This window comes from Zingiber officinale, chromosome 11A (assembly GCF_018446385.1).
Source record: "Zingiber officinale cultivar Zhangliang chromosome 11A, Zo_v1.1, whole genome shotgun sequence".
Classification (NCBI taxonomy): Eukaryota; Viridiplantae; Streptophyta; class Magnoliopsida; order Zingiberales; family Zingiberaceae; genus Zingiber; species Zingiber officinale.
In genome coordinates, this window is record NC_056006.1 from 70832816 (window position 1) to 70860548 (window position 27733).

Consider the following 27733-nt stretch of genomic DNA (forward strand, 5'->3'; position numbering starts at 1 on the left):
AGTAATGAGCGGTATCTAGCAACACATCATTACTACCCAAGTTACAAGAATGTTGAGATCCAACATCACCTTTGTGACTACTAATTGTGACTCTCACAATATGTGACAATGTCCTTTTATCTATGACATCTAAATTGATCAAATGAGGCATAGACCGTGTCATCCTCTAATCAATTTATATCTTGAACTCCAAGTAGACTCACTCTAAACAAATGAGCTCAAAATCTTATATTGACTCATTTGGGTATGGTCATGCACTTAGTGGTCTCACTCTATCAAGAATCATGATGTCACTCCCGTCATATAGGAGCGATAGATCCTATCTACATCACTCACATCCCTCTGCATAATTTGTTACATACCCAGTAATCGCCTTTATAGTCCACCCAGTTACAGGTGACGTTTGACGAAGTCAAAGTATGCATCTCCTTATGTAGGGAACCATGGTGTCTTCAGGTCCAAGGACTAATAGTCATACTAATAGGCACACTAATAGTCACATGAGAAAGTATATGACACTCATATAACGATCCATGATACTTTCTCATGGCAGGTCATTTAATATACATTCTCCAATGCATACCCATGTGTCTACTTAATATCTCTATATTCATGACTTGTGAGATCAAGTCATCGAGTTGACCTACATGCTAGTCTCATCGCATTAACATTGTCCCTGAATGTTAATACTTGACTAGGAATGATCAAGAGTAGTGTTCTCTATATCATCTCACTATCAATTCAACCAATCGATTGATATAGATAAGAGCCTTCTACTCAAGGACGCTATTATACTTAGTTTTTGGCACCAATACAAATAAGTATAATAACCATAAAGAAATGTCTTTATAAATATATATAGGAATATGATACATCGAGTCCATACAATGATCATCATATGATTGGCTATAGGGCTCTAACTAACAATCTCCCACTAGCACTAGTGTCAATCAATGTAGGCTCTAATATCCAATGACCTAGTGTGACCATCATACTTTCTCTGTGCCAAAGCCTTGGTCAAGGGATCAGCGACGTTAGCCTCTTTGGGTACTCTGCAAATCTTCACATCTCCTCTATGAAGAGTCGTAGTATGTGTTTGGTCCGCTAGTGTGAGCGAGGTTCCTTAGCCTGTGCAATTGATCCATTATTGTCACAATAGAGCTCTATAGGATCGGCTATGCTAGGAACCACCCCAAGCTCAGTAATGAACTTGCGGAACCAAACTGCCTCCTTTGCTGCTTCTGATGTTGTAATATACTAGGCCTCTGTTGTAGAATCAGCAACTGTGTCCTGCTTCGAACTCTTCCAGCTCACAGCACCACCATTCAAGAAAAACACGAACCTAGACTGCGATCTATAATCATCCTGGTCAGTTTGGAAGCTGGCATCACTATAACCCTTTACAGCTATCTCGTCATCGTCTCCAAATATCAAGAAATAGTCTTTAGTCCTTCTCAGGTACTTAAGAATATTCTTGACCACTATCCAGTGACGCTCACTTGGATCTGACTGGTATCTGCTTGTCATACTCAAAGCATACGAAACATTAGGACGAGTACATAGCATGACATACATGATAGATCCTATGGCTGAGGCATAAGAGATCTTATCCATGCGGTCTCTCTCCTCTCTAGAAGAGGGACTTTGAGTCTTCGAAAGACTCACACCATGTGACATTGGCAGAAATCCTTTCTTAGAATTCTACATGGAAAACCGTAGTAATACCGTGTCAATATATGTACTTTGACTTAGGCCAAGCAATCTCTTAGATCTATCTCTATAGATCTTTATGCCTAGAATACAGGCTGCTTCACCTAAGTCCTTTATTGAGAAACAATTCCCCAGCCAAGTCTTTACAGACTGCAGTAAAGGGATGTCATTTCCAATGAGTAGTACGTCATTCACATACAATACAAGGAAGACAACTGTGTTCCCAACAACCTTCTTGTAGACACAGGGTTCATCTTCATTTTTGATGAAACCAAACTATTTGATCGCATCATCGAATCAAAGATTCCAGCTCCGAGAAGCTTGCTTTAGTCCATAAATGGACTTATGCAGCTTGCATACTCTGCCAGTATGCAGTGGATCTACAAAACCCTCAGGTTGTGTCTTGTACACATCCTCGAGAAAGTTTCCATTAAGAAACATGATTTTGACATCCATCTGCCAGATCTCATAATCGTGGTATGCTGCAATAGCAAGCATGATCCGAATGGACTTAAACATCGCTACTGGAGAAAAGGTTTCATCATAGTCAATATCATGAATTTGCTTGAAACCTTTAGCTACCAAGCGACCCTTATAGGTAATAAGTCCTTCCATGTTAGTCTTTCTCTTAAAGACCCACTTACACCGAATGGGTTTGACGCCTTCAAGTGGATCAACCAAAGTCCATACTTGGTTGGTGTACATGGATTCCACCTCGGATCTCATGACCTCTAGCCATGACTCAGAATCTGGTCTCATCACAGCTTACTGATAGGAGGTAGGCTCATTCTCAACAAGCACAACGTCATCATGGTCAGACAAGAGAAATGAGTATCTCTCAGCCTGACGACATACCCTATCAGACCTGTGAAGAGATAGGCCTACTTGAACTGGTTGTTGTTCCTCAACTCCTTGTGGAACAATCTCATCATCCACAATACTTTATGGTTCCAGTTCAACTTCCATCAAAGCTTCAGTGCTATGGTCCATATCTTAAACTTCTTCAAGATTGAACGTACTCCCATTAGTTTTTCTAGAAACAAAGTATCTTTCTAGAAATACCCCAGTCTTAGCCACAAACACTTTGTGTTGACTGGGAATGTAGAAGTAATATCCCTTCGTTTCCTTGGGATATCCAATAAAATAGCACTTATCGAATTTTGATCACAATTTGTCTGAGACTTGACGTCAAACGTAAGCCTCATAATCCCAAATCCTCATAAAAGACATTTGGGCATCTCTCCCAGTCCATATCTTATATGGTGTCTTTATCACCGCCTTATATAGAACACGGTTAAGTGTGAAGGCTGCTATGTCTAGAGCATATCCCCAAAAAGACATAGGAAGATCTGTGTGACTCATCAAAGATCGTACCATATCTAATAGGGTATGATTCCTCCTTTCGGATGCACCATTCCACTGTGGTGTTCCAGGAGGAGTGAGTTGGGATAGGATACCACACTCAGCTAGATAGTCACGAAACTCATGACTAAGGTATTAACCACCTCGATCTGATCAAAGTATCTTAATACTCTTGCCTTGCTGGTTTTGTACTTCATTCTTGAATTCTTTGAACTTTTCAAAGGATTGTGACTTATGTGCCATCAAATACACGTAACCATATCTACTGAAATCATTAGTAAATGTAATGAAGTACCTATAACCACCTCTGGCAGCGACATTGAAAGGGCCACATACATCACTATGTATAAGTCCTAACAGGTCAGTCGCTCTTTCGTTGTATCCACTAAAGGGAGTCTTGGTCATCTTGCCTAGTAGGCATGAGTCGCATGTCTTATATGATTCAAAATCAAATGAGTCCAGCAAACCATCTTTATGGAGCTGGGATAAGCGATTCTTATTTATATGACCTAAGTTTGGTTCATATCATTTGACTTGAACCTTTTGGTATTTATGTTATAGATGTGGTTCTCAAAGTCTAGAATATAGAGTCCATTCATCAGAGGTGCACTACAGTAGAACATATCTTTTAAATAAACAGAACAATATTTGTTCTTTATTACAAAAGAAAAGCCTTTCTTGTCCAAACAAGAGACTGAAATGATGTTCTTAGTAAGAGCAGGCACATAACAACATTCATCTAATTCTAGTACAAGCCCAGAGGGCAGAGATAGATAGTAAGTTCCTACAGCAACAGCAGCAACCCGTGCTCCATTGCCAACTCGTAGGTCCACCTCGCCCTTCGTCAATGCCCTGCTATTTCTCAGCGCCTACACATTAGTACAAATGTGAGAAGCACATCCGGTATCCAATACCCACGATGCAGAAATAGAGAGATTGACTTCTATGACATATATACCTGAAGTAGAAGTCTCACTTCTCTTCTTCTTAAGATCTTCCAAAAATACTTTGCAGTTCCTCTTCGAAGCAGGTAGCATCCTTGGCAACCCCTCCTTTAGGTTTCATTATCTTGCTTTTGCCCTTGGCTTGAGACTTTCCCTTACCTTTAGGCTTGCCCTTGCCTTTATGCTTTTGCACCATCAAAATGGAGTTTGTCTTTACCTTCTTAAGGTTGAGATCAGTAGTTCTCAACATGTTTAGCAGCTCAAGCAGTGACTTGTCAATTTCGTTCATGTTGTAATTCATGACAAATTGAATGTAGCTCTCTGGCAAGGATTGCAAGATCAAGTCTGTGGCAAGCTCTTGGCCAAGTGGGGATCCCAACCTCTGTAGGTTTTCTATGCACCCAATCATCTTGAGCACATATGGACCTACGGGAGTCTCATCTTGCATCTTGCACTGAAATAGTGCCTTGGAGATCTCGAATCTCTCGTGCTTCGCTTGTCCTTGATATAGTTGACGAAGATGTTCAACCATATCATAAGCAGACATCAACTCATGTTGCTTCTGAAGCTCAGATTTCATGGTCGCGAGCATGAGGCATGACACATCTAATGCATCATCTTGATGCTTCTTATAAGCATCTCGGTCTGCTCGCGTGGCAGTGGCAGAAGGTGCCTTGGGAATGGGCTGCTCTAGGACGTACAGTTTTCTTTCTTGTGTGAGAACAATTCTCAGATTCATGTACCAGTCTAGGAAATTAGCTCCATTGAGCTTATCCTTATCAAGGACAGAACGCAGGGAGAAAGTGTTCGTGTTTGTTGATATGGAAATCTACAACAGAAATAATGCAGAAAGTAAATATCATATTCCATTTATCATTTAATTAGACCTTTAACTAAATGATACTCCCACTGACTCATGGGACAAGATCCACATCATACTATGACTTGAGTTAGCTTTGGCTAAAACACCCAAGACTTAGTATGATCGGTAGATAACGAATTATCAATTACATCTCTATGCAACTCTTGTTTATAGGATCAAACTCCTCATTTATAAAAAACCTTGAGTTAGCTTTGGCTAAATCGCCTAAGATTTAGTATAAATGTGATTTGTATCCTATCTTCCAACCGTTGGAAAATACCTATAGTTATACCCGAGCCAATTGAGTTAACTAGTTATACTCAATCTAATTGAGTTTGTACTCACCCAAACTTTGATAGGCGGGACCAAGATTGTCCCTCCGCACCCTATCAAGATAATATGCGTTGTTCTGCTTTGGTAGATTCAACAACAACAAATGATCGAGGTAGTGATGGGTATCAAAACTTGGTAGGCATCTCGAGTTGACTTGATTAAGATCTAATCTAATCGTTAGTGTGTATCATATACGCATCAAGGCACTAATTACCCTACACTAGCATGCATCACATACACACAAGCAAATATATCAAGATATATAAATATATATTGTGATGAGGTCATGTCCCTACTACGATCTTCTCAAGCCAATGAGAAGATCGGACGGTCAACCTAAGATCAACGGCTTCTTCAAGCGTCTCCTTTGACCGCCTTGTGTTGTCGGCTTCCTTCTTGTAACTCCATCTTCAATTATACATTACAAAATTGAAACTCGAGTTACATTCGAGTCTAAAACTATTTTACAATAGGAATATAAATAAAGGAGGCACGACCCGCAGGTCGCAAATCACATACAACACACATAACACAAAAATGGCGTGCAGGCCATATTATGAATTACAACATAATTTTTGTCCAATCAAATTGGGGTTTTTGGGCCATGATCATTACAATATCAAACAGAATTCTAAATTATGTATTTTACATGATTTTCTATAATTTTACTACTGATTTTATGAATTTTATGAGTTACAACTTCCCAGTGGTCCCGATTAGCGATTTTCGGGCGCGATCGCGGGACAATGGCCCTTGCGGGGTTAGGGGCAGCACCCCTACTCATGAAATGAATGTTGTGAGTGTCCCATCTTGATCTTATAGCGCCTTAAGCCGCTGTCCCAAAATAATTTGGGCGAGACCTTGCCGTTTCGGAAGGTTTTTCTCGGTAGTTGAAGCCTACAAGCGTCCAAACACTTGTTGCTTCGCCTCTACGAGAAAAATACTCACAAAATCCATAAAAATAGTAAACTTACAGAAACTTATAGATCTGAAATCTTTTCATAAAACAAAATACAAAGAAGTACATGCTTTGCATGTGGCTATGATACCACTGTTAGCAATTCGAGCAGCAAAAACCGCTTTTTGCGTTGCGGAAATACCGAATTCTAGGCACGGATCCGTGCGAAGATATATTTAAAATTAAATCATGTACATATTTATACACTAGATCTACCTTAGATCTACATGAAAAGAGAGTATACCTTTGTAGCGAAGCCCTTTGCTTATCCCGCTCGTTCAAAAGGTCCCGGATCTCGAAGAGTGTCAAGTGAACACTCCTCTACAAGTATCCACACGGACAAAAGGTGGAGAAGAACCACTTAGAGTATGCTAGCACTCTTGGGTGGCTCGGAAATGGAGGAGGAGAGGGAGAGTAGAGAAGAGAGGAGGAAGAAGATGACTTCAATTAGCACACAAAATGCTTAATTCACACAATTAAGTGGTCGGCCACTTTTAGAGGCTTTTAAACCTCCATGAAATACCAAGAGTCATGACTCTTGGTCTTCCTCATGAGGTGGCACACACTTGATATAGCCTTGATGATGTAGACCATCATCATTGGCCGACCCCCATGCCATGTCACAATGAAGTGGCATTTGGTCAAGTCAAACTTGACCCTTCATCTTCCCTCTCAAGTCAAGTCAAACTTGACTCAATTATCTCCCATGGTTGATCAAATCTAACTATTGATTCAAGTCAATTTGATTTAATGAATCTCTATCCATTAAATTAAATTGATTCAATGAGTCATAATCTAAATTAGACTCATTTGACACATGAATCAAATTGAGTCCAACTCAATTAGTCTAATTTGGATTACTCTTAATCCAATTTGGTTCATCACATGAACCTAATCCTCTTGGTTCAACATATGAACCTATTCTCCATCTAATTGTCCTTTGCGTGTGACCCTATAGGTTCTTGTAATGTTGGCAATGCTCCTAAACCCATTTAGAAGCATAAGTAATGAGCAGTATCTAGCAACACATCATTACTACCCAAGTTACAAGAATGTTGAGATCTAACATCACCTTTGTGACTACTAATTGTGACTCTCACAATATGTGACAATGCCCTTCTATCCTTGACATCTAAATTGATCAAATGAGTTATAGACCGTGTCATCCTCTAATCAATTTATATCTTGAACTTCATGTAGACTCACTCTAAACAAATGAGCTCAATATCTTATATTGACTCATTTGGGCATGACCATGCACTTAGTGGTCTCACTATATCAAGAATCATGATGTCACTCTCGTCATATAGGAGGGATAGATCCCATCTACATCACTCACATCCCTCCGTATATTTTGTTACATACCCAGTAATCGCCTTTATAGTCCATCCAGTTACGGGAGACGTTTGACGAAGTCAAGTATGCAACTCCTTATGTAGGGAACCATGGTGACTTCAGGTCCAAGGACTAATATTCATACTAATAGTCACATGAGAAAGTATATGACACTCATATAACGATCCATGATACTTTCTCATGGCGGGTCATTCAGTATACATTCTCCAATGCATACCCATGTGTCAACTTGATATCTCTATATCCATGACTTGTGAGATCAATTCATCGAGTTGACCTACATGCTAGTCTCATCGCATTAACATTGTCCCTGAATGTTAATTCTTGACTAGGAATGATTTAGAGTAGTGTTCTCTATATCATCTCACTATCTATTCAACCAATCGATTGATATAGATAAAAACCTTCTACTCAAAGACGCTATTATACTTAGTTATTTGGTACCAATACAAGTAAGTATAATAACTATAAAGAAATGTCTTTATAAATATATTTAGGAATATGATACATCGAGTCCATACAACGATCATCATATAATTGACTTTAGTGCTCTAACTAATAGTTCAAACTTGAAGATGTAAGATTTAAAAAGATAGTTTTGAAAAAGGATTATTTAAAAAGTTTAAGCAATAATCCAAGATAGTTAGAATTTGGTTTTTTGAAAAGTATGAAAATTCTGAATTTAAAGATAAATATTTGGAAAAATAAATTCTGAAAAAATAAAATTTTAAAATATTTAATAATTTGGAAAAGTTAGATTTTGAAAATTTTGTAAAAATTGAAAAGTATCTTGAAAACTTAGTAACTAAAGTATGAATTATTTTTTTTAAAAAAATAATATTAAAAATTTGGTAAATAATTTGTTAATGAAAAATTTTGAACATAATTTTAAAAATTTGATAAACTTAAATTTTGAAAATAATTTGTTAAATAAAAATAATTTTAGAAATTTGGCAAAGATAAATTTTGATAATAATTTGAAAAAAAAAATTTTAAAAATTTGGTAAAGGTAAATTTTAAAAAATAATTTTAAAAATTTGTTAAAGCTAAATTTTGAAAGTAATATTGAAAAATTAAGTTTGAATTTTCTTAGTTCTGAAAAATTTTCAAAAAAAAATGATATTGAAACTCCCTCGAAAATTGATAAGTACCTAAAAGTCCAAGCATAGTTTTGAAAACTAGAAAATATGTCCTTATGATGAAATGTCCAACATTTATACTTAGCTTACTACCACAAGATAGTAGTTGTTGATTTACGTTGGTCAATTTGAGTGTTTGATTCTAAGTAGTTTGTTACTAGCCAGATTACTAAAATTGATCAATGTGCTTTGTTTAAAGCCCAGATTTATAGCGATGCACTGACATAAGCATCTGAAATCTTATGCTAAGTCCTAAGCATCTAATATCGTTCTATGTTTCAAAATACACAAGCAAGATATCCTACTATACTTGTGAGATGTTGGCTGCTAAAACTATAGGAACATGTAATTCTACAGTAAGGACTAGGCTACTCCAAAAATATTTTGAAGTCTATTTTGAAAACAAAATTTGAAAGGGGAATTTTGAAAATATAATTTTGAAAAACCAATAATTAGTATGTTAAGAAATAAAGAAACCTATTCTATAAAACACATGCCTAATTATCTTCTTAAGTTACTAAATTCAGTTTTAGGTAAAGGTTTGGTAAATATATCAGTTGAGTTAGATTTTAATTTAATATAATTAAGTTCAATATTTTCTTTAGTGACATGATCCCTAATGAAGTGATGTTTAACTTCTATGTATTTAGTTTTAGAGTAATATACTGGATTTTTAGTTAGATTTATAGAGCTTAAATTATCAATGTAGTTTTTAACATTTTTATAATCTAGATTAAAATCTTTCAAAGTATGGGGCATCCATAGCAATTGAGCTAGACATTAGCCCACCGCTATGTATTTGGCTTCAGTAGTAGATAAGGAAACATAATGTTGCTTTCTACTAAACCAGCTAACTAAAGAAGATTCTAGTAGTTGTCATCCTCCACTTGTACTGTTTCTATCTAAATTATAGTCGATATTATCACACCCCTAGAGGAGTCTCTATCAGACAAAAATCCGGCAGCATCTCCCCTGTACAGTTGACAATCAAAAGCATATATAGAAACAAAATATACATCAGCCACATGCAGCGGGAATATATACACAACCACGCAGTTAATAATCTCAGACTACACGGTTGGACAAATATAACAACAACCACATAGTTATATATATTTTTATCAGCCCACTCGGCTGTAATCAAAACCAACACAGCGGAAAAACATAAAGACAAGCTTATACAAAACAAATCAAAACACAGCTAGCCGGCTATGCTTTATACAAATACATCACCAAAACCATAAGAGAGCCACATGGCTAAACACAAATACAATGCCAAAATATAGAAGGATATACAAAAGAAAACAAAATAAGATGAAACCATCTTCAGATGTGACGTAGGACCCGGCAGTCAGGATACTCCAAGCGACACACCAACCATCTACAAGCTACCTGAAAACATAAAAATATACATGTTGTGGTGTGTATAGGTAACTCAACGGATAATAGACAAGACAGTGCATGGTCTATAAATAAACATGGAGATCAAAAGTATACAGTCTCAGTAGAGAATAAAGAACATGATCACACTATCATAATCAATACACCTAAACATATCTGACATAATAACCTGATATACAAACTGTACAAACCACAACTATCATAATGATAGATACATACCCAATTTGGAATCGACACATAGTACAATGATCAGTAAACTAATCGGATCTGCAACAGACCTACTCGTGACACTTGTGCAATATAAATACAACTGCATATAAATGTAAAATAAATGACATGTATGCAGCATAACAACCATATGCAACAAGCACATCTCAAACAAGTGCAACAACCACAATCACATGCATCTAGTATCTACTAGGCATGTATGCAAATATATCTCCAAAGATGCACCGCGCATCATATGCAAAAATGCGTATGCATGCTCCATGGTCACCCCCGCCACCTCTCTAGACACCTCGACCCCTGTATGGCCGAGAGGCTTGGGTCCGTGACAAACCGTACTAGCCTCCAGTACATGCACCGCTATAAGCGGCCGAAGCGGACGGTCAGCTAAGTAGTTAGCTAACTACATAGCGAAGGGTCCCTGCCCACTCACATCTCTAGCCCTCTAACTACTGTACCGTCAAGACTCACTACTCCAGAGTGGTCGAGGCTGACAGAACACTGAGTGGCTGAGTAAGCGCGACAAGACTAGCTCCACTCCTAGCTACCACTCTCCATCATTGGTCGAAAGGATAGCTATAAATGGTTGACGACTCTCTCAACCACAAGGGAGACAATAGTCGTCAGCAATGCAATGAATGATGAACATGATATATATATGATACGGACAACGCCATCATCCATGCAAGCCCCAAATCCACATAAGTACCCCACAACATGAATATAATCGTAATGATATATCCACATATCCCACCAACACATGTACACCACTACACATGTATAATCACCCAAAAATCTCCAATAATCCCTCTAGACACAGGTACATAGAACCTCGGTACAATCAATGTGTATCCTCCAGTAAAAACACATCAGTCACGTGTATATACAACAAAAATACAATCAACACAACTCCTCCAAAAGTACATAACCAACACGTATGTACATACAACATGCAAATGTACGGTCAACATGATGACTCCTATAACACCTACCAACCTACGTACAATCCACGTCATATGCACAATCAGCATGGTAATACAAACAACCCGACAACCCCTACAATACATACTCTACACGTGTGAACATAGCAAAGTAGATATCAAGAGTAGAGATCTGTATATGATATAGCTAGAAACCTCAAAGATCAAGCATATGTATCAAGCAGGAAAGTAACAAACGAACACGGTATAAGGTAAAGCAGCCTAATCCATCAAATAATAACCATGCACTAAGCTCGAAGGCAAACTATATAAAGGATAAGGAAGAAATACCCGCCTTTATCTATCGACCGTGTCAGATAAACCAATCCCTCATCGAGACGCTTGCCTTGAACCAAAGTACTGTGATCACATAATATATTTAGCTAATTACATACGAATTAAATAACTAAACAATTTCCCCCACCTAATTAGAATAACCCTAATCAAACATGATCATGGATTAGTCCCCCAACTAACCTTAATCATAATACAACCTAACTAGATTAGGTTATACATGATACATCTCCAAAACTCCTCCAAATCAACATATCACAATCAAAGTCCAAATTCTAATCATTTAATCTAATTAACACCATCATTTAATCTATGTATCATCTACTAACATCAAGAATCAATCCTACACAGTTCATCCACCTCAATTAATTCAACCACAATAATTCATCCAATCTACATCACACCACTCATAAATCTAAGCAAGCACCAACCCTACCATCATTTAGAAACCAAATTTAGTAACATACTAATCCATCCGACAGAAATACCTCATTGGAACATCACTAACCTCGAATTTTAGCAACAATTCAGTAGCTCACAATCAGCCAAACTGCCCGGAAGCTACAAAAGGGCACCTACACTCAAATTCTTCCCAATAATCAATCCAAACCCCAATTGTACAGCAAAGAATTGCTTAAACCTTAATCCGCAGCACAAAACTCACCTTAACAGAACCTTACCTCCTCACCCGTGACCTCCACAGCTTCAAGAATTGGAGTGGCAGTGATCGGCAATAGGGGATGACCCACAGTACTGATACAATGCCTCCTCCTAGTCCGGATCAGAGAGAGCATGACCAAGAGGAAACAATTAAGCAAGATCTTGAATTTATACGAATCCAGATGAAACTTACCTAGACTGATCGCCCCATGGTGGTGACACCCGATCGAAACCCCAGCACACGATGAGGCAACGAAGCCGTGGTAATACGACTAGCAATCAGATGAGATTGCGAAAGAAATTTATCGGGTGGGGAAAAGAGTGGTTGCCGGCGACGGATCCGAGCTAGGGCACAGCTTCAAGAAAGGCTTTGGCGGAGGAAGATGAGGTGCTGTCGTACCCCCTGGTACAAGATCTAGTGAGGAGAGGCGATCGGAGATCGTGCGAGCTTGGCTCCGACGTCTTGTGGGTCGACAGATCGCAGTGGCACGAGAGGGAGAGGGAGGAAGAGATCGGAAACGGCTTCCAGGTGATGGCGACTAAAGGACCCGCGATGATAGGGAAAGGTGACCTCGTTGTCGACCCGATCTCCCGTGAAGAGCAGTAGGCGGTGCCTGACCGAGAGGGGCGGTGATGGTGCTGCAAAAGGCGGAGGGGGAGAGGCTCGGTGGAGGGAAAAGGGAATCGGGATCAAGAAGAAGGAAATAGGGGAAGAATAATTAAGTACTTAGGTTTAGTTTTATTAAACACAAAGTTCACTCCTTAATTAACTCCCACTTAATTTGAGTATTCCAAACAGTCCTTCGCTGTACCCCAAATCCATCCCCTCAAAACGGGTCATACGGACTCCGTTTAAATCCCCCAAAAAAATTTAAAAATTCTTGAAAAATCTAATAAGATTTTTCGTCCAATATCATTTATTATTTAATTTTACAATATCTTACATTCTCCCCCACTAATAAAAATTTGGTCCCCAAATTTACTGCTCAACTCAGGGATCCTCATCCAAGGGTAACAACTAAGCAACATACTCATATACCACTCCCACCAAGTATAATGAACCCATTTCTCCAACCGTGATGATCCACCTCCAAATGAATAACGATGACTCTGTGAGTTATAAACTTACCCTGTGTCTGCTATGACCACACTGCTGTCTAGCCAACTGTGGGTAAAATCTACTAGTCATAAATAATACCCACACCTACCTCCGAAGTTCCACAACACACACTATCTATAAATCCTCCAACATTTGTATAGGACGCTCAAACTATCCATCAGTCCGAGGTAAAAATCTGTACTAAAGCGAAACTCCTAATCCAAAGTCTACTGTATCCATAGACAAAACCATGATGTGAAATCACTGATCTTCATCCCAAACCACACTCAGAGATATACCATGAGGTCCAATAATCACTTTAGATTTGAATCCCGCTACTCCATCCAACGAATACATCCTGCAAATCAATAGCTAAAGAGCTAATTCGTCAACCCAATAATGATTACCCAAACCAAAATATCCTCTCCATGTCCTGGATAATCCCACAACAAAATCCATCAAAACATGCTCCCAACTCCACTCCAAAATATGAGTCTACTAAAACAATCCTACTGATCTCCGATGTCCAACCTCCACTGGCTGACATATTAGACATCAAGCTATAAAATCCTCGATGTCCTTCCTCATGTCGTTCCACCAATATGAACACTCAAAGTCTCTATATATCGGATGCCACTCGGATATACCACAAATCCAGATCGAGGTGTTTCCTGTAGTAACTTCTCCCGGATAAGAAGTGACTCGGGAACACACATAATCTCCTATGGAAATAAAGAATCAAATTCTCATTTCATGAGAATTCTAACTACTGGCACGAGACTACTCCGCTCATACTACATCGGAATTGCACCAAACCTCAGGTATGATACATCTGTGTAGAGTACAAATCCATCTACACTAGAAAGCATAACTAAGATGGTGCAGCTAACAACTTTTTCATCCAACTCCCAAAACTGATCTCGTAAGCATCCGTCCAAGGAAGTTCTATTCCCTTCCGAGATAGTCCAGTCAACGACATAATGCTAAATAAACCCTCAACCAATCTCCCACTACAACAAAAACCCTCATAGACATCGGTTTTCCACCGGTGTCTATTACATTTTCGATCGATGTCTATGAAGGCGATGTAAAAGGTCTGTCATTTTAGACATCGGGTTAAAACCGGTGTAGTATCACTTAACGACACCGGTGTTCGAATCGGTTATTAACTGGTGTAGTATCACTTAATGACACTGTTTTATCAACAGTGTAAAACCGATGTAATATTATATGTTAATAACACTAGTTTTGGCAGCGGTATACGACCGATGTAATATTAGTTAATGACACCGATTTTGCAGCGGTGGAAAACCGATGTAATATCAGTATTTTTTAACAACACAAATTTGATTTCCGAAATAGTGAAAAACCCACAGTAACCAAAAAAATACACAAATATTCACAAATTACACAAATATTCTTCATTCAATAGGATCCATAAAATACACAAATATTCACAAATTACATAAATATTCTTCTTACAATAGTATCCATAAAATACACACACATTCTTTTTACATCAAAAGCTAATAGATATCAGAATCAAGGTAGAACATTCTTTTAACAACACATCAAGGTAGAACATCGTGAGTCAAAAATCAAGATAAGGCTATATTAAATTATGAGAATCAGAATATGTTCAACTTGCTATCCTGCTCCATTCTTCTTGCGCCTTTCATTTCCCTAATCTCACCGCTTTTCACCTTCAAATGCCTAGTTTTCTGAGTTAAAATATCCACTGTTCTAATCTGTCAAACAAAAGTATCATTTGGTCTACTTAACTAAAGCAAAGAACAAAAACAGAAGAATTATACATGCTGTAGAGTGAGGCCATATTGATAACAGGTAGTCAAAGATTGTAAACCTCAAATTTCATTCCCATGCTATGATGAATCAAGGTATAACAAGATTTTAAGATTTACGAACTACTAAACAAAAATATCATGAGGAAAAATCTGTAGAAGTACCTAGACAACATGGGAAAATTCATTAAGGAATACATTTTGTGTGGCTAGGGACAGATGACTGCAAGCCAAAACCTCCAGCATATGCTTGATAGCCAAATCAAGAACTCCAATAAAAGAATACCACATAAGTAAATGGAAGGAGATAAGGTCAAAAGCATCAAAGATAAATGCACAAATATACAAACAAAGCATAGAGAACCTTCCAACATTGTAGTGAACATGATCAGATATATAAGTCCAACCATTTTCTCTGTAAACGAAGAGTGCATTCTTGTAAGCTCGAATCGCATGTTATCTCTACATTTTACAGAATGAATGTTTTACAATTAGCACATAAAACTTTGAACATGCTTTAAATATCTGAGACAAGTTTCAATATGAAGATGAATTTGACATGCAATCGAGTACCTGATCAGAAATGTAGTAATGATTTCCTAACAAAACAAGATGAAAACCATACTTGCATAGCATTGGTGGGATGGAAAGCAAATAGCAGTAGGATGCTTGTTCAAGCATCACAGCTGCATGCAGAGAAGGCTCCTGAACAAATATGTACATCAGTTGCACGCTTAGACACTCAGGTTTAGTCAATTTTATTTACACGCTTATAAGATACTGGTTGAGAAAGACAATGGGAACCATATGACATTATAAGAAATGGAATAGGATTTACCTATTCTAGACTCTAGCTGAATCACTTATTGTTTTAACCTCTAACTATGGCTCATTTCTGAAAATAGATATTAATGTAATGTGTTTTTTTAAAAATATTATTATGATGTAGATACGAATAATTGGCATAATGTGCTTTTAGAAAATACTATTATGATATACTGATGATGTATAAAGGAATTAAATGGACCAAAAGAACAAGTGTAATCAAATATAATTTTTTTTTTAAGCAATAGGATAGTGTTTAACTATGAGGCTTTGAAATGACAACCAAACCCGATAAATTCAACATGTGGGAATCAAATTATCATTAGCAGGATAATAATATCATAAGGAACATTACATGAACACTCTTTTGACACATCCGAAGGCCAAAAGAATCATGTTTACGGATCTTTCACACAAGTATATCAAATTGTTTGATTTTACAAGCAAGATACTCTCAGTTTAAAGTAGAAAATATACCAAAACTATGTAATATCAGATCTTAATATATTACAGAACATGGAAAAAAAATTAAGAACCCAGACTTCTAGAAAATCAACATAAATACCTCATTAGAAGGTACTTTTAAGCATGCCCGCAATGCTGGATTCTCCAATTTCTGAAGTAATACCCCAAGAGAAGGAAATCCTAATTTTGCCAAAAATAAAAAATAAAAAAATCTAACTGTCATTTATAAAAAAATATGATACACACACGCACATCAATACTAGAGGTGCAATCGAATCAAGCCAATTCGCGAGTTTTTCAAGCTAGCTCAAAAAATATTTGATTCCTATTAGAAATTATTGAATTCGAGCAGAACTCGAACATGTTCAATAATTTTTTCGGGCCAAATTCGAACCCATAATATTTTGTTAGATTGTTCACGAGCTGCTCGCGAGCCGAACTCGAATTGAATTCTAATTATTTTAACATTATTTTAACTTAAATATATTCAAATTAAGATTTGAATAATTGGAACAAAATTCAAATTTAAGTCATTTCGAATATGCTCAAATCAAGGTTCGATCAATTCAAATCGAACTCGAGCTCGAATTTTATTTTGAATTGAGCTCGAGACAAAATTATTTGTATTTTCAAGCTTCGAATATCATATATATTTTTTGAGTTTGAACTCAAATATCAATATTTTCATATTATTCGGCTCGATTTGATTCATTTGCACCCCTAATCTATACATGCATTTATTAAAGTGAATAACTCCAATATGATGTGAGAAGCAAAAAATAAAAAAAACCTATATTACCTTAAATAACATACAAAGAATTAATTCAACAACCAAACTGACAAAGGTATAAATTTAAATCTTTATGAAGACACAAGTCATAATCACGCGAAGTGGACCCAGGTAGTCTAACTAGCATACTTACAGCTTAATCAGAATAGTCATAGGTATCAGAGGTATTGCATTCTCTATATCAATTAGCTAGGAACTCCAATCAAATTAGCGGAAAACATTAGATAATTATATCTAACAATCATTCTGAACTAGATCTATCAAAATAGAATCTTTCAGATGTCAGCTTACCAGTATACTTCCCATTTCTTTCATAACCATCAAGAAAATGAGAAACCACAGTGGTTGGAATAACATATCCAATATTTTCAGTGTCTTCGGATCTGAAAACCTAAATGAAATATCTAGTGAGATATGAAAGAAGGTAGAATGCTAATTTAGGTGCAAAAGCAGTACTCAGATGCATTTCCATTCAACATTATTCTAGGACAAAGTTAATCTATAAAAGATTTTTGAAAAGTTTGGAATAGATAAAGTAGGGAAAATGAAAGGCAGATTTAGCAAAAGGAATACCTGGAATGCCACACCAATACACTCACCACGATCATTGAAGGCAGGACCACCACTGTTTCCTGCAAAACAAGTACGTTTCTTTGACAACATTAATATGCTTTTTACAAGAATATATTTGTACCTTGCCAGAGAAAGTAGTGCAATAACATCCAACTATCTAAAAAATAAAATGTTATCTTTCTAGCAAGGAAACTAGGTTGAGTTACCAACCAGGGTTTATTGCACCATCAATCTGAATACCAAGCAGATCAGAGGATCCATGAGCATACTAACCTGAAACAGAAGCAAAAAAAAAAGTGATTAATATTAAAAAACTCATTTGGATACCATGTTCTAAAATTTTCAACCAACTTAAAATTGATAACACTTAAGTCAGCAATTTATCATCTATAAAACAATCTTAGCAAGAATATAAAATCCACCAAAAAAATACTAAAAGCTTATGATCACAATTTCATGAAATCAAACCTGAATTCGTGATACCACACCCTTTGTCACAGAGATTGTATCTCCACCAAGTGGATATCCTACAACAGTTACTGAATCCTGTGTATCATATAACTTGTTAGTTTGATGAATTATGGAAAAACAACTAGATTAAATAACCCTATAGAAAAGAGAGCCTTAGAAAATGTTAACTGTTGCAACAACTGAACTTCTACTTGATCACACTTCATCACATAAAGATTTGACAACAAATACAAACTTGGCATACCAAAAGTACATATTACCACTGATAAAATTCAAGTGTGGATAATCAATATCTTTATTGTTTCAAAAGAAAACATGTTGCAAGTGGCAAAGCATAAATTCACTTGGAGAAACATGGAGTATGTTGCCTTATGAAAGAACATTATAGATTATATTATAATAGCCCATCACTTACCAGTGATTCAAAATGGAACATAAAATTTCCTCCCTTTCTTCACATTGGATAAATACCTAACCACTATGTGACAAGAACCACAAGAAATCTATCAAACTTGGTAACTGGAGTTTGCTTTGATGAACAAAAAGGCTAATTATGGCATTTTGATACACTTAATTCATCAAAATTACAGATATAGAAGTGTAGGCCAGTTATTTACAATTTTCCAGCTCTTCATTATCCTGCAAGTCAGGGATTAAAGAAAACAATCATATGTTGTATCATTGAAGCAAAATGCTTATAGGAATTAAAAAATAATTAAGCCAATTCAATGAACAACTGGAGAAGGGCTAATACCCAGTTCAATGATGCATCAAAAGAAACACAAATTACTTATGGAAAAGTTGCTTATCATGAAGGAAGAGCAACATTTTTGCAATTCATGAACAACAACAACCTAAAGGCATGGCAATTGACCAAAACGAAGTGGTTCAGCACCTTTCCAGAATTCTTCACTCTCAACTGCAATTAATGCAATGTCGCACTCTATGCCTCTAGCTAAGACCTGTAAATCAGGTTACTGAGAAATTTGGTAACCCAAGATTGAGAAGTCAAGTTTAAAAATAGTAAGAAGAACTAATGCTTTTAAAGGAAAGGAGGTATATAGAAAATCAATACCAGCTATGCCAAAATATTACCAATAGTTTTCAAAAAGATTACAGAACATACTGCAAACACATTCATAAAAACCTGGAATAAGTATTTAACAGAAGATTTTAAGATACTATTTGCAAATATGAATGAAGAAAAAGACGGATGATTTCCAATTGCAAGCTCTATCACAATATAATTCTCACAAAGCACGGACCTAAGAATTTCCCACTGTGCTTTGTAGTAGTTAAGAGTATTCAAGTTATTAGAGTATTTTGAGTCATGTAATGGAGTTTAATCCCACATTAGGTACTTTAGGTTTATATATTAACTCTAATGCACATAAGGTGCATATAATATCACAGTTATACCATGCACCAGCAGGCAAATATGTTATGAAAGATCAACAACACAAGTGCACAAGGATATATACAGAGTAACATTCCCAATTTTGGGAGAGAAAAAAAATAGTAATTAGGAGGAGCACAAGACCTGTTTCTTGTTGTGCTCGTCGACGACAAAGCAAGCGAGCTCCTGGATCTCGGTGCTGTTCTCTCTTCGGATTCCCTTACGTTGTCGACCAACCGTGCCATGGTGGTGATGGGCGCCCTCTCGCTGTTCGGATCTCGTCAGCCCCTACCTTAGCCGGGAAGAGCGAAGAGAGGAAGGAGGAGGAAGAGAGGATCGGACGAGGAGGCAGAACGGAACGATTTATGCTGCGATTTTGCTTAGGACCGAAGTAGGTGATTTTGATCCTGCTTGGGAGAGGAAGGGGCGTCGATCCAGGAAGGGGAAGAGGGAGATGAGCCTGAGAGAGATGGTCGGAGGTTTAGGTTTAGGTTTAGGCTGAGAGAAGGGGCACGATATTGGTTTAGGTTTGGAGATAACTTTGGAAGTATTGTAAATTTTGGCTAAATTAAATTATTATTTTTGGTTCATTAACACCGGGTTTTAACAACCGCTGTTAAAACCGGTGTCTATTAACAAAAAAAGGTGCTCATAGACATCAGCTAAAAAATTGATGTCTATGAGCGAAAATCTGCGCTCAAAGACACCAGTTTTTGGAAAAATCGGTGTAAAATACTCAAAGACATCAGTTTTTACTTAAAACCGTTGTTGTTCCACCGATGTCTATGAGGGTTTTTCTTATAGTGTCCCGTAATATCTAGTCAGACTAAGGAAACTGCAAGTCTCCTGTATAGACTACGCCTACTCCCAATAGGTAACAACCTCTATCTCCTATAGATCCACAGGTGTACCCCTACTGGTAACCATGTGTTCCCGAAATCTCACAGAAGAAAATCAAAATACGCACTACTAAACTTCACATATAGACGTTCCTGTCGAAATATCTCTAGAACTATGTGAAGATAGTTTACGTGATCCACCTCGGATCGGGAATAGATCAAAATATCCTCAATGAAGACAATGAGAATTGATCCAAATACTCAAGGCATACCAAATGCATCAAGTCCATAAAAACATCTAGCGCACTGTAAACCTAAATGGTGACAACAAGGACAACAGGCTCACTCAACCGTAAGATCCCCAACTACAAATCAACAAATCCATATATATCACAGGTATACTACACTCCATGTCACTATCAATCATCAAACACTAAATCATAGAACATCAAGTCAAATATCCACTAATAAATCATAAAAAGACAACCTATCACCACACCTGATCTCCCAATATCCACCAATCTCCAATCATCCTCAACATCAGTCAATCATACCAGATAGTATCCTAAACAAAGATAGAGTCAAAGGAAAACATCCAACCTTCAACCCCCACTACCAACAAACTAAACGTATCTAAAAAGGTCTGCCAAATCTCATCATCTCATCCTTTCCGATAATCAAATATCTACAATAAAAGAATGTCAATACAAAGTCAAAGGGTCACACAACCTGCTGACCAAGAGTCTACCCATCAAGAAGATATCTCCACCACCCTCATAATCATCCTATATATGTCTCTCGACAAATACCGATAAAAAGATCGAATCCTCTATCCTAAATAGTTGGTCAAAATATCTGTCAATCAACGCTCTACCCCTCAAAGATCATCATCTGAAATCATACCTAGTTACGATCAGAACTCCTAGGTATTACTCAACTAATACCACTTCCTCCGTATCATTACAGGTCGTAGATCACTAGATGCATCAAGGATATCTAACTACATCCGATAGGTCTATGAGTCAGGATCTCCCATGGAGCAACGTTAGGCAAGTCTACTAATCATCACCTTAAACCCATCATGTTATCGAAAGAAGTAGAGAACTACTCTCTCTCCAAAAACCTCAAAGAAATTACTAAGTGATGACCTGATCTCAAAAAGAAACATTCTCTGCATCTTCCTTCACGTGGTACTGGGTCACGTAAAGGTTAAGCAGCTAACTTCAACTCTCTTACATCAGTACAAATCATATATCCAAATGTACTCTCCAAGTTATACACCCTAGTAACGGTTGTATCTCATAAGTGTTCAGCAGGTAGCTTTACACTTTCTCCACGACACTGGGGGTATCCTATCCGAATGTACCTTCTAAGTCATCCAATCAGGTACAGACAGTTCAAGGTCAAAGTCCCCATGGAATAGGATACGACAATCCTCTACAGACTGATCAAGCGACAATAGTATACGGCTAATTCAGTCCTTCCTACACCGGTACAAGTCAAAATATCTAACCAAGTATGAAACATCCTAAAGATAGGAATCTCTAAAAATACAGTAAGTCAATCCCCTACTGGTCGGACCAATAAAATAAATCGGTCAACTACTATCTAATCCAACAAGAGAAAAATAATCATCCACTGATGAAACCAACTAAGATAAATCGATACCCAACTACCCAAATCGACAAAGGTAAATCGGTCCTCTACAGACAGAATCAAAAGAATCTAAATTAATCCTCTACTGATCGAACTAACAGGAGCACAAAACCAACTAAGATAAGTTAAACTGTAACTACACCAATCAATCAGGTAAATCAATCCTAAACTGACCAAACCAACAGGAGTAAACCGATACTCTACCAACAGAGTCAACATGAGTATATAGATATCCCCCACTACCCAGCTAATAATAATAGAGACAGGTATGTGACTCTAACTCTCAACCAACTAGTAATAGCATACACTAAAACCACTGATAGTATGATATGACGAATCCCCTGAGACTGTAATCTTTGATCTCCAATAGGGTCAACCGTGATCGGTGATTGATCCAACACATGAAATACATGCAATAATCAACTAGACAAGTACTAACAAAAGAGTACTAACACAGTCATAACTAATTACCATGGACAACAAAACATATACCAAAAGAAATGTATGATAATAATATGCAAACATACCTCCTATAACCTGGGGATGTCCTGCTGATGCCTGGTCCCAAAACCTGAAAACTCACATCAAGCAAATCGAAACATGAAATCCCAAAACACGAACAACAAGCATCGTAAACCTGCTCTGATACCAAAAATTATCATGCCCCTAGAGGAGTCTCTGCCAGACAAAAATCTGGCAGCATCTCCCCTGTACTGGTGACAATCCAAAGCATATACACATCCAAAATAAACATCAACCATATGCGGATGGAATATATACACAACCACGTAGTTAATAATCTCAGCCTACACGGCTGGACAAATATAACAACAACCACGCAGTTATATAGATTTTTATCAGCCCACCCGGCTGTAATCAAAACCAACACAGCGGAAAAACATAAAACAAGCACATATAAAACAAATCAAAATACTGCTAGCCAGCTAGGCTTTATACAAATACATCACCAAAACCATAAGATAGCCACATGGCTAAACACAAATACAATGCCAAAATATAGAAGGATATACAAAAGAAAATAAAACGAGATGAAACAATCTTCGGATGTGACGTAGGACCCGGCAGTCAGGATACTCCAAGCGACACACCAACCATCTACAAGCTACCTGAAAACATAAAGATATACATGCGGTGGTGAGTATAGGTAACTCAACGGGTAATAGACAAGACAGTGCATGGTCTATAAATAAACATGAAGATCAAAAGTATACAGTCTCAGTAGAGAATAAAGAACATGATCACACTATCATAATCAATGCACCTAAACATATCTGACATAATAACCTGACATACAAACTGTACAAACCACAACTATCATAATGATATATACATACCCAATCTGGAATCGACACATAGTACAATGATCAGTAAACTCACCGGATCTGCAACAGACCTACTCGTGACACCTGTGCAATATAAATACAACTACATATATATGTAAAATAAATGACATGTATGCAGCATGACAACCATATGCAACAAGCACATCTCAAACAAGTGCAACAACCACAATCACATGCATCTAGTATCTACTAGGCATGTATGCAAATATATCTTCAAAGATGCACCGCGCATCATATGCAAAAATGCGTATGCATGCTCCATGGTCACCCCGCCACCTCTCTAGACACCTCGACCCCTGTATGGCCGAGAGGCTTGGGTCCATGACAAACCGTACTAGCCTCCAATACATGCACCGCTATAGGTGGTCGAAGCGGACGGTCAGCTAAATAGTTATCTAACTACATAGCTAAGGGTTCCTGACCACTCACATCTCTAGCCCTCTAACTACTGTACCATCAAGACTCACTACTCCAGAGTGGTCGAGGCTGACAGAACACTGAGCGGTTGAGTAAGCGCGACAGGACTAGCTCCACTCCTAGCTACCACTCTCCATCAGTGGTCAAAAGGATAGCTATAAATGGCTGACGACTCTCTCAACCACAAGGGAGACACTAGTCGTCAGCAATGCAATGAATGATGAACATGATATATATATATATATATATATATATAATCATGATACGGACAACGTCATCATCCATGCAACCCCCAAATCCACATAAGTACCCCACAACATGAATATAATCGTAATGATATATCCACATATCCCACCAACACATGTACACCACTACACATGTATAGTCACCCAAAAATCTCCAATAATCCCTTTAGACATAGGTACACAGAACCTCGGTACAATCAACGTGTATCCTCTAGTAAAAACACATCAGTCATGTGTATATACAACAAAAATACAATCAACACAACTCCTCCAAAAGTACATAACCAACATGTATGTACATACAACATACAAATGTACGGTCAACATGATGACTCCTATAACACCTACCAACCTACGTACAATCCACATCATATGCACAATCAACATGGTAATACAAACAACCCGACAACCCCTACAATACATACTCTACACGTGTGAACATAGCAAAGTAGATATCAAGAGTAGAGACTATATATGATATAACTAGAAACCTCAAAGATCAAGCATAGGTATCAAGCAGGAAAGTAACAAACGAACATGATATAAGGTAAAGCAGCCTAATCCATCAAATAATAACCATGCACTAAGATCGAAGGCAAACTACATAAAGGCTAAGAAAGAAATACCCTCCTTTATCTATCGACTGTGTCAGATAAACCAATCCCCCGTCGAGACGCTCGCCTCGAACCAAAGTCCTATGATCACATAATATATTTAGCTAATTACATACGAAGTAAATAACTAAACAACTTCCCCCCACCTAATTAGAATAACCCTAATCAAACATGATCATGGATTAGTCCCCCAACTAACCTTAACTATAATGCAACCTAACTAGATTAGGTTATACATGATACATCTCCAAAACTCCTCCAAATCAACATATCACAATCAAAGTCCAAATTCTAATCATTTAATCTAATTAACACCATCATTTAATCTATGTATCATCTACTAACATCAAGAATCAATCCTACATAGTTCATCCACCTCAATTAATTCAACCACAATAATTCATCCAATCTACATCACACCACTCATAAATCTAAGCAAGCACCAACCCTACCATCCTTTAGAAACTAAATTTAGCAACATACTAATGCATCCAACAGAAATACCTCATTGGAACATCACTAACCTCGAGGTTTAGCAACAATTCAGCAGCTCACAATCAGCCAAAACTACCCAGAAGCTACAAAAGGGCACCTACACACAAATTCTTCCCAATAATCAATCCAAACCCCAATTATACAGTAAAGAATTGCTGAAACCTTAATCCAGAGCACAAAACTTACCTTAACAGAACCTTACCTCCTCACTCGTGACCTCCACAGCTTCAAGAATTGGAGTGGCAGTGATCGGCAATAGGGGAAGACCCACAGTACTGATACAACGCCTCCTCCTAGTCCGGATCAGAGAGAGCATCACCAAGAGGAAACAATTAAGCAAGATCTTGAATTTCTACGAATCCAGATGAAACTTACCTAGACTGATCGCCCCTGGTGGTGACACTCGATCGAAACCCCAGCACACGACGAGGCAGCGAAGCCGTGGTAATACGACTAGAAATCAGACGAGATTGCGAGAGAAACTCATCGGGTGGGGAAAAGAGTGGTTGTCGGCGACGAATCCGAGCTAGGGAACTGCTTCAAGAAAGGATTTGGTGGAGGAAGACGAGACACTGTCGTACCCCCTGGTTCAAGATTCAGTGAGGAGAGGCGATCGAAGACCATGCGAGCTTGGCTCCGACGTCTCGTTGGTCGACAGATCGCAGCAGCACGAGAGGGAGAGGGAAGAAGAGATCGGCAATGGCTTCCAGGCGATGGCGACTAAAGGTCCCGCGATGATAGGGAAAGGTGACCTCATTGTCAGCTCGGTCTCGCGTGAAGAGCAGTAGGCGGCACCTGACTGAGAGGGGCGATGATGGTGCTACGAAAGGCAGAGGAGGAGAGGCTCGGTGGAGGGAAAAGGGAATCGGGATCAAGAAGAAGGGAATAGGGGAAGAATAATTAAGTACTTTGGGTTAGTTTTATTAAACCCAAAGTTCACTCCTTAATTAACTCCCACTTAATTTGAGTATTCCAAACAGGCATTCATTGTACCCCGAATCCATCCCCTCAAAACGGGTCATACGGACTCCGTTTAAATCCCGAAATTTTTTAAAAAAATTCCTGAAAAATCTAATAAGATTTTTCGTCCAATAACATTTATTATTTAAATTTATGATATCTTACAGATATAATCTGAATCAGAATAGTCAACTAATTCAAAATGTGATGTTCTTGGATACCACATTCCTACATTAATGGTTCATTTTAGACATTTAATTATTCTTTTAACAAAAGATAGGTGAGATTCTTTAGTGCATGTTTGATAACGAGCACACATACTTACTGTAAATAATATGTCAGGTCTACTTGCAGTTAAGTATAGTAAGATATCTACCATGCTTCTATAGTATTTTAAGTCAACTGATTTACCATTTGGGTCACTATCTAGATTTGTGTTACTTGCCATAGGTGATTTTAGTTCTTTAGAGTGTTCCATACCAAATTTCCTAATTAGTTCTTTTTTGTATTTAGTTTGGTGTACGTAGTTTCCTTCTTTAATTTGTTTAATTTGTAGTCCTAGAAAGTAGTTTAATTCTCCAACTAGACTCATTTTAAATTTATTTTCCATTAAAGTTATAAATTCTTTTAAGAATTTTGAGTTGGTTGACCCAAACACTATGTCATCTACATACACCTGGGCTATGAATATGTCTGAATCAAAGATTTTTATAAAATGTATAGGGTCAATTTGACCTTCTTTAAACCCTTTAGAATTTAAGAAACTAGACAGTTTTTCATACCAAGCGCTAAGTGCTTGTTTTAATTCGTATAGTGCCTTTTTTAGATTAAAAATATGATTTGGATATTCTATGTTTTCAAAGCCTGGTGGTTGACCTATATAGACCTCCTCTTTAATTTTCCTATTTAGGAATATGGATTTAATATCCATTTGATATAACTTGAATCCTTTATGTGCTGCATAGGCTAGCAACATTCTTATGGATTCAAGCCTAGCTACTGGGGCATAAGTCACATTGTAATTGAGTCATTCGACTTGACTAAATCCTTTATCAACTAGATGGACTTTGTTTCTCACAATTTCTCCTTTGCCATCTAATCTATTTCTAAAGACCCACTTAGTACTAATAACTGACTTATGTTTAGGTGGAGGAAATAAATCTCATACTTGATTTCTTTCAAATTGACTCAAATCCTCTTGCATTGTAATTATCCAATCAGGCTTAGATAAGGCATCATATATTGTTTTAGGTTCAATTTTAGATATTAAGGCTATTTGCTGAATTTTAAACTTCTGTGAAGCTTATTTCACTTGTTTAAAATTTTATAATTTTATACTTCAAAATAATAATCAATTCTCTCTTGGGCCCAGGCGTAGTACCATTGCACGCTCCCTAGTAAAATTGAGATAGCGAGCCACCAGTTCTACAAGGGTAAAGACCTTGGTCTTACCAGGGCTAAGACCTCGGAATTGGTCACCTGGATTTGTTTAACGACA

The 27733-nt window shown here is 37.4% G+C and overlaps 1 long non-coding RNA gene across 1 annotated transcript; it reads right to left on the minus strand.

Moving 5' to 3' along the window:
* Nucleotides 1-16501: 16501 nt before the first annotated feature.
* Nucleotides 16502-18033, minus strand: LOC122032839. Its single transcript, XR_006126231.1, has 4 exons — nucleotides 17989-18033; nucleotides 17779-17837; nucleotides 17497-17596; nucleotides 16502-16595 (listed from the first exon to the last, which is right to left on the minus strand). It is a non-coding gene; the product is annotated as an uncharacterized LOC122032839 (long non-coding RNA).
* Nucleotides 18034-27733: the final 9700 nt, after the last annotated feature.